The sequence below is a fragment of the Oncorhynchus nerka genome, linkage group LG15 (genome assembly GCF_034236695.1).
Source record: "Oncorhynchus nerka isolate Pitt River linkage group LG15, Oner_Uvic_2.0, whole genome shotgun sequence".
Lineage (NCBI taxonomy): Eukaryota > Metazoa > Chordata > Actinopteri > Salmoniformes > Salmonidae > Oncorhynchus > Oncorhynchus nerka.
In genome coordinates this window covers 9,658,999-9,667,405 of record NC_088410.1, presented here as the reverse complement: position 1 = coordinate 9,667,405, position 8,407 = coordinate 9,658,999, and positions in this window count along the sequence as shown.

Below are 8,407 nucleotides of genomic sequence, written 5' to 3'. Positions count from 1 at the left end.
ACTTTAGAGCCAACATCTCTATATCATTCAGCAGCAGAGTCAATCACTCTGTTTTCCTGACACACACACACACACACACAAACTAACTTCAGCTGCAGAGTCAAACTTTGTTTTTCCTGACCTATCCTATTACCATATAAGTAATGCAAGGTCACTAAGTCTAGTGTTTAGGAGTGTGTGTGTGTGTGTGTGTGTGTGTGTGTGTGTGTGTGTGTGTGTGTGTGTGCGTGTGTGTGTGTGTGTGTGTGTTCTGCCACGTATCTCAGACCTGAGTGTTTATCCAGAAAACATGATTAGTCAGACAGTAATAAACGCTGGCAGAGTGATGGGTCGATGATGGACACACTGTAATCTGTGCCCACACTTGGCTCTACAGATTCCCCAACCCCCCACACACGCACACACAGTCTCGCCTCAAGCCAAATCAGGCCAGAGTGACTCTGAAGTTAAGGCCTGTTGGGTTTGGCTCAGTGTGGATGTCAGAGAGGAGAGATTCATGGTGTTTAATATGCAGCGCAACAGATGAGTGAAAAACCAGATACACACACACACACACACGTACGCACACCACACACAAACAGTTATGCATCAGTATTGAAAGTCACCGGTTGGCTGCTTGGTCGTCGGGGCTCAATCGTTGCTAAGCGAGGAGTTAGGTCACAGAAGAAACTGTCTCAGGCCGTTTATACAGACAGCGGTTAGAGTGGAGTCCCATCAGAATACACCTGAGCCCCAACATCATTAACACTGTATATAATACCATAGAGATTTCACTGAGACAGAGGGGGAGGAGAGACAGATAGGAAGAGACAGGAAGTAGGAGAGAGAGAGGAAGAATAGAAGAGAGAGAGAGAGGAAGATTAGGAAAGAGAGAGAGGAAGAATAGGAGGGAGAGAGGAAGAGTAGGAGGGAGAGAGGAAGAATAGGGGTGGAGAGAGGAAGAATAGGGGGAGAGAGAGGAAGAATAGGGGGGAGAGAGAGGAAGAGTAGGAGAGAGAGAGGAAGAGTAGGAGAGAGAGAGGAGGAGTATGAGGGAGAGAGATGAAGAGTAGGAGAGAGAGGGGAAGAGTAGGAGGGAGAGAGAGGAAGAGTAGGAGGGAGAGAGATGAAGAGTAGGCGAGAGAGGGGAAGAGTAGGAAGGAGAGAGGAGAGAGGAAGAATAGGGAGAGAGAGGAGAGGGAGAGGAAGAATAGGGGGGGAGGAAGAGGAAGAGTAGGAGGGAGAGAGAGAGGAAGAGTAGGAGAGAGAGAGAGAAGAGAGATAGGGAAGAGAGAGAGGAAGAGTAGAGAGAGAGGGAAGAGTAGGGGGAGAGAGGAAGAGAGGAGAGAGGAAGAGGGGAGAGAGAGGAAGAGAGGGGGAGAGAGAGAGGAAGAATAGGAGAGAGAGGAAGAGTAGGAGAGAGAGAGAGGAAGAAGGAAGAGTAGGAAGGAGAGAGGAAGAGTAGGAGAGAGGAAGAATAGGGGAGAGAGAGGAAGAGGGGAGAGAGAGAGGAAGAGTAGGAGAGAGAGAGAGGAAGAATAGGGAATAGGGAGAGGAAGAGAGGAGAAGAGAGAGGAAGAGAGAGAGAGAGGAAGAATAGAGGGAGAGAGAGGAAGAAGAGTAGGAGAGAGGAAAGAGTAGGAGAGAGAGAGAGGAAGAATAGGGGGAGAGAGGAAGAGTAGGAGAGAGAGAGGAAGAATAGGGGAGAGAGGAAGAGTAGGAGAGAGGAAGAGAGGAAGAGAGGGAGGAGAGAGAGAGAGGAAGAATAGGGGGAGAGAGGAAGAGTAGGAGAGAGAGAGAGGAAGAATAGGGGAGAGAGAGAGAGAAGAATAGAGAGAGGAAGAGTAGGAGAGAGAGGAAGAGTAGGAGAGAGAGAGAGGAAGAATAGGGGGAGAGAGAAGAGTAGGAGAGAGAGAGAGAGAGAGAAGAATAGGGGGAGAGAGGAAGAGTAGGGGAGAGAGAGAAAATAGTGGGGAGAGAGGAAGAGTAGGAGAGAGAGAGGAAGAGTAGGAGAGAGAGAGAGGAAGAATAGGGGGGAGAGAGGAAGAGTAGGAGAGAGAGAGAGGAAGAATAGGGGGAGAGAGGAAGAGTAGGAGAGAGAGAGAGGAAGAATAGGGGGAGAGAGGAAGAGAGGAAGAGAGGAGAGAGGAAGAATAGGAGAGAGGAGAGGAGAGAGAGAGAGGAAGAATAGGGAGAGGAAGAGAGGAGAGAGAGAGAGGAAGAATAGGGGGAGAGAGGAGAGAGGAAGGGAGAGAGAGAGAGAGGGGGAAGAATAGGGGAGAGAGAAGAGTAGGAGAGAGAGAGGAAGAGTAGGGAGAGAGGAAGAAGAGAGGAGAGAGGAAGAATAGGGGAGAGAGGAAGAGTAGGAGAGAGAGGAAGAGTAGGAGAGAGAGAGGGGAAGAATAGGGGGAGAGAGAGGAAGAGTAGGAGAGAGAGGAAGAGTAGGAGAGAGAGGAAGAGTAGGAGAGAGAGAGGAAGAATAGGGGGAGAGAGGAGAGTAGGAGAGAGAGGAGAGGAAGAATAGGGGGAGAGAGGAAGAGTAGGAGAGAGAGGGGAAGAGTAGGGAGAGAGAGGAAGAGTAGGAGAGAGAGAGAGGAAGAATAGGGGGAGAGAGGAAGAGTAGGAGAGAGAGGAAGAGTAGGAGAGAGAGAGAGGGAAGAATAAAGGGGAGAGAGAGGAAGAGATAGGGGGAGAGAGAAGAGGAAGAGGAGAGAGAGGAAGAGTAGGGGAGAGAGAGAAGAATAGGAGGGGGAGAGAGGAAGAGTAGGAGAGAGAGAGGGAGAGAGATAGGAATAGGAGAGAGGAAGAGTAGGAGAGAGAGAGGGGGAGAGAGGAAGAATAGGAGAGAGAGGAAGAGTAGGAGAGAAGAGAGAGAGGGAGAATAGGGGAGAGAGGAAGAGTAGGAGAGAGAGAGGAAGAATAGGGGGAGAGAGGAGAAGAAGGGGGAGAGAGGAAGAGAGGGAGAGAGAGAGGAAGAATAGGGGAGAGAGAGGAAGAGAGGGAGAGAGAGAGAGAAGAGTAGGAGAGAGAGGAAGAATAGGGGGAGAATAGAGGGAGAGAGGAAGAGTAGGAGAGAGAAGAGTAGGAAGAGAGAGGAAGAGGGGAAGAGAGAGAAGAGAGAGAAGAGTAGGGAGAGAGAGAGGGAAGAATAGAGAGAGAGGAAGAGTAGGAGAGAGAGAGAAGGAGAATAGGGGGAGAGAGGAAGAGTAGGGAGAGAGAGGAAGAATAGGGGGAGAGAGGAAGAATAGGGGGAGAGAGAGGAAGAATAGGGGGAGAGAGAGTAGGAGAGAGAGAGAGGAAGAGATAGGGGAGAGAGAGAGAGAGAGAGAAGAGTAGGAGAGAGAGAGAAGAATAGGAGGGAGAGAGAGAGAAAGAGGAGAGAGAGAGGAAGAGGAGGGGAAGAAGAGGAAGAGAGAGAGGAAGAGAGTAGGAGAGAGAGAGAGGAAGAGTAGGAGAGGAGAGGAGAGAGAGAGGAAGAATAGGGGGAGAGAGAGAGAAAGAGTAGGAGAGAGAGAGAGGAAGAATAGGAGAGGAGAGAGGAAGAAGGAGAGAGAGGAAGAATAGGGGAGAGAGGAAGAGTAGGAGAGAGAGAGAAAGAATAGGGGAGAGAGGAAGAGGAGGAGAGAGAGAGAGAGGAAGAATAGGGGGAGAGAGGAAGAGGGAAGAGAGGAAGAGTAGGGAGAGAGGAAGAGTAGGAGAGAATAGGGGGAGAGAGGAAGAGTAGGAGAGAGAGGAAGAATAGGAGAGAGAGAGAGAGGAAGAGTAGAGGAGAGAGAGAGGAGAAGAATAGGGGGAGAGAAAGAGTAGGAGAGAGAGAGAATAGGGGGAAGAGTAGGAGAGAGAGAGAGGAAGAATAGGGGGAGAGAGGAAGAGTAGGAGAGAGAGAGAGGAAGAGTAGGGGGAGAGAGAGGAAGAGTAGGAGAGAGAGAGAGAGGAGAGAGAGAGGAAGAGGGGAGAGAGGAAGAGTAGGAGAGAGAGAGAGGAAGAGAGGAGAGAGAGGAGAGAATAGGGGAGAGAGAGGAAGAGTAGGAGGGAGAGAGAGGAAGAATAGGGGAGAGAGGAAGAATAGGAGAGAGAGGAAGAGTAGGGAGAGAGAGGAAGAATAGGAGAGAGAAGAGTAGGAGAGAGGGAGAGGAGAGAGAGAAGAATAGGGGGAGAGAGGAAGAGTAGGAGAGAGGAGAGAGAGAAAGAGTAGGAGAGAGAGAGAGAGAGAGAGTAGGGAGGAGAGAGGAAGAATAGGGGGAGAGAGGAAGGAGAGAGGAAGAGGAAGAGAGAGGAAGAGAGGGAGAGAGAGGAAGAATAGGGGAGAGAGAGGAAGAATAGGGAGGAGAGAGGAAGAATAGGGAGAGAGAGAGAAAGAAGAATAGGGAGAGAGAGAGGGGGAAGAGGAAGAGATAGGAGAGAGAGAGAGGAAGAATAGGAGAGAGAGAGGAAGAATAGGGGAGAGAGGAAGAGTAGGAGAGAGAGAAGAGTAGAGGAGAGGAGGAGAGAAGAGAAGGGAGGGAGGAGAGAGAGAAGAATAGGGGAGAGAGAAGAGGAAGGAAGAATAGGGGGAGAGAGGGAAGAGGAGAGGAGAGAGGGGAGAGAGGAAGAGTAGGAGAGAGAGGAAGAATAGGGGAGAGAGGAAGAGAGGAGAGAGAATAGTGGAGAGAGAAGAGTAGGAGAGAGAGAAAGAATAGGGGGAGAGAGGAAGAAGAGGGAGAGAGAGGAAGAGTAGGGGAGAGAGAGAGAGGAAGAATAGAAGGAAGAGTAGGGAGAGAGAGGAAGAGTAGGAGAGAGAGAGGAAGAATAGGGGAGAGAGAGGAAGAGTAGGAGAGAGAGAGGAGAGAAGAATAGGGGGAGAGAGGAAGAGAGGAGAGAGAGAAGAATAGGGGGAGAGAGGAAGAGTAGGAGAGAGAGGAAAGAATAGGGGAGGGAGAGAGGGAGAAGAATAGGGGAGAGAGGAAGAGGGGGGAGAAGAGTAGAGAGAGGGAAGAGAGAGGAAGAATAGGGGAGAGAGAGGAAGAGTAGGAGAAGAGAGAGGAAGAATAGGGGAGAGAGGAAGAGGGGGGAGGAAGAGAGGAAGAAGAGTAGGGGGAGAGAGAGGAAGAATAGGGGAGAGAGGGGAAGAGTAGGGGAGAGAGAGAAGAGTAGGAGAGAGAGAGAGAGGAAGAGAGGAGAGAGAGGGAGAGAGAGGGAGAGAGAGAGAGAGGAAGAATAGGGGGAGAGAGGAAGAGTAGGAGAGAGAGAGGAAGAATAGGGGGAGAGAGGAAGAATAGAGAGAGAGAAGAGTAGGGGGAGAGAGAGGAAGAATAGGGGGAGAGAGGAAGAGTAGGAGAGAGAGGAAGAGTAGGAGAGAGAGAGAGAGAGAAAGAATAGGGGAGAGAGGAAGAGTAGGAGAGAGGGAAGAGAGGGGGAGAGAGGAAGAAGATGAAGAAGTAGGGGGAGAGAGAAGGAAGAGTAGGAGAGAGAGAGGAAGAGTAGGAGGGAGAGAGGAAGAGGGAGAGAGAGAGAGAGGAAGAGTAGGAGAGAGAGAGGAAGAATAGGGGGGAGAGAGGAAGAGAGGAGAGAGAGAGAGAGGAAGAATAGGGGGAGAGAGGAAGAGTAGGAAGAGAGAGAGAGAGGAAGAATAGGGGGAAGAGAGGAAGAGAGGAGAAGAGGAAGGAGAGAGGAGAGAGAGAGGAAGAATAGGAGAGAGAGAGGAAGAGTAGGAGAGAGAGGAAGAGTAGGAGAGAGAGGAGAGATGAAGAATAGGGGGAGAGAGGAAGAGGGGAGGAGAGAGAGAGAGGAAGAATAGGGAGAGAGAGGAAGAGTAGGAGAGAGAGGAAGAGTAGGAGAGAGAGAGAGAGTAGGGAGAGAGGAAGAATAGGGGGAGAGAGGAAGAGTAGGAGAGAGAAGAGGAAGAATAGGGGGAGAGAAAGAGTAGGAGAGAGAGAAGGAAGAATAGGGAGAGAGGAAGAGTAGGAGAGAAGAGAGAGGAGAAGAATAGGGGAGAGAGAGGAAGAGTAGGAGAGAGAGAGAGGAAGAATAGGGGGGAGAGAGGAAGAGTAGGAGAGAGAGAGGAAGAATAGGGGGAGAGAGAGAGAAGAGAGAGGAAGAGTAGGAGAGAGAGGGGGAAGAATAGGGAGAGAGAGGGGAAGAGTAGGAGAGAGAGAGGAAGAGTAGGGGAGAGAGAGGAAGAGTAGAGAGAGAGAGAGAGAGAAGAATAGGGAGAGAGAGAAGAGTAGGAGAGAGAGAGGAAGAGTAGGAGAGAGAGAGAGGGGGAAGGAAGAGTAGGGGAGAGAGAGGAAGAGTAGGGGGAGAGAGAGAGAGGAAGAGAGAGGAAGAATAGGGGGAGAGAGGAAGAGTAGGAGAGAGAGAGAAGAAGAGGGAGAGAGAGAGAAGAATAGGGGGAGAGGGGAAGAGAGAGGAAGAGAGAGAGAGGAAGAATAGGGGGGCAGAGAGGAAGAGAGGAGAGAGAGGAAGAGTAGGAGAGAGAGAGGAAGAATAGGGGGAGAGAGGAAGAGTAGGAGAGAGAGAGGAAGAATAGGGGAGAGAGGAAGAGTAGGAGAGAGAGAGGAAGAATAGGGGAGAGAGGAAGAGAATAGGAGAGAGAGAGAGGAAGAATAGGGAGAGAGAGAGGAAGAGGGAGAGGAGAGAGAAGAAGTAGGAGAGAGAGAGGAAGAGTAGGGGAGAGGAAGAGTAGGGGAGAGAGGAAGAGTAGGGGAGAGAGAGAGGAAGAATAGGGGAGAGAGAGTAGGAGAGAGAGAGAGGAAGAATAGGGGGAGAGAGGAAGAGTAGGAGGGGAAGAGAGGAAGAGTAGAGAGAGGAAGAGGGGGAGAGAGGAAGAGAGGGAGAGAGAGAAGGGGAGAGAGAGGAAGAGAGAGAGAGGAAGAATAGGGGGAGAGAGGAAGAAGAGTAGGGAGAGAGGAAGAGTAGAGAGAGAGAAGAATAGGGGGAGAGAGGAAGAATAGAGGGAGAGAGAGGAAGAGAGAAGAATAGGGGGAGAGAGGAAGAGTAGGAGAGAGAGGAAGAATAGGGAGAGAGGAGAGGGGGAGGGGAGAGAGGAAGAGTAGGAGAGAGAGAGGAAGAGTAGGGAGAGAGAGAGGAAGAATAGGGAGAGAGAGGAAGAGTAGGGAGAGAGAGAAGAATAGGAGAGAGGAAGAGTAGGAGAGAGAGAGAGGAAGAGTAGGAGAGAGAGGAAGAGTAGGAGAGAGAGAGGAAGAGAGGAGGAGAATAGTAGGGGAGAGAGGAAGAGTAGGAGAGAGAGAGAAGAGTAGGAGAGAGGAAGAGAGGAAGAGAGGAAGAGAGGAAGAGAGAGAGGAGAGAATAGGGGGAGAGAAGAGTAGGGGGAGAGAGAGAATAGGAAGAGAGAGGAGTATGAGAGAGAGAGAGGAAGAGTAGGAGAGAGAGGAAGAGTAGGGGAGAGAAGAGGAAGAATAGAGGAGAGAGAAAGAGAGGAGAGAGAGAGGGAAAGAATAGGGGAGAGAGAGAAGAGTAGGAGAGAGAGGAAGAGTAGGAGAGAGAGAGAGGAAGAATAGGGAGAGAGGAAGAGTAGAGAGAGAGGAAGAATAGGGGGAGAGAGGAAGAGAGGAGAGAGAGAGAAGAATAGGAAGAGTGGGAGAGAGAGGAAGAGTAGGAGAGAGAGAGAGGAAGAATAGGGGAGAGAGGAAGAGTAGGAGAGAGAGAGAAGAGAGGAGAGAGAGAGAGAAAGAATAGGGGAGAGAGGAAGAGTAGGAGAGAGAGAGGAAGAATAGGGGAGAGAAGAGAGGAGAGAGTAAGAGAGGGAGAGAGGAAGAGTAGGAGAGAGAGAGAGAAGAATAGGGGAGAGAGGGAAGAGTAGGAGAGAGAGAGAAGAGTAGGAGAGAGAGAGAAGAGTAGGAGAGAGAGAGAAGAAGAATAGGGGGAGAGAGAAGAATAGGGGAGAGAGGAAGAATAGGAGGGAGAGAGGAAGAGTAGGAGAGAGAGAGGAAGAATAGGGGGAGAGAGGAAGAGTAGGAGAGAGAGAGGAAGAATAGGGGGAGAGAGGAAGAGTAGGAGAGAGAAGAGTAGGAGAGAGGAAGAGTAGAGAGAGAAGAAGAGGGGGAGAGAGGAAGAGTAGGAGAGAGAGGAAGAATAGGGGGAGAGAGGAAGAGTAGGAGAGAGAGAGAGGAAGAGAGAGAGAGGAGAGGAAGAATAGGGGGGAGAGAGGAAGAGTAGGAGAGAGAGGAAGAATAGGGGAGAGAGGAAGAGAGGGAGAGAGAGAGAGAAGAAGAGGGGGAGAGAGAGGAAGAGGGAGAGAGAGAGGAAGAATAGGGGGAGAGAGGAAGAGTAGGAGAGAGAGAGAAGAATAGGAGAGAGAGGAAGAATAGGGGGAGGGAGAGAGAGGAAGAATAGGGAGAGAGAGAGGAAGAGTAGGGAGAGAGAGAGGAAGAGTAGGAGAGAGAGAGAAGAGTAGGAGGAGAGAGAGGAAGAGTAGGGGGAGAGAGAA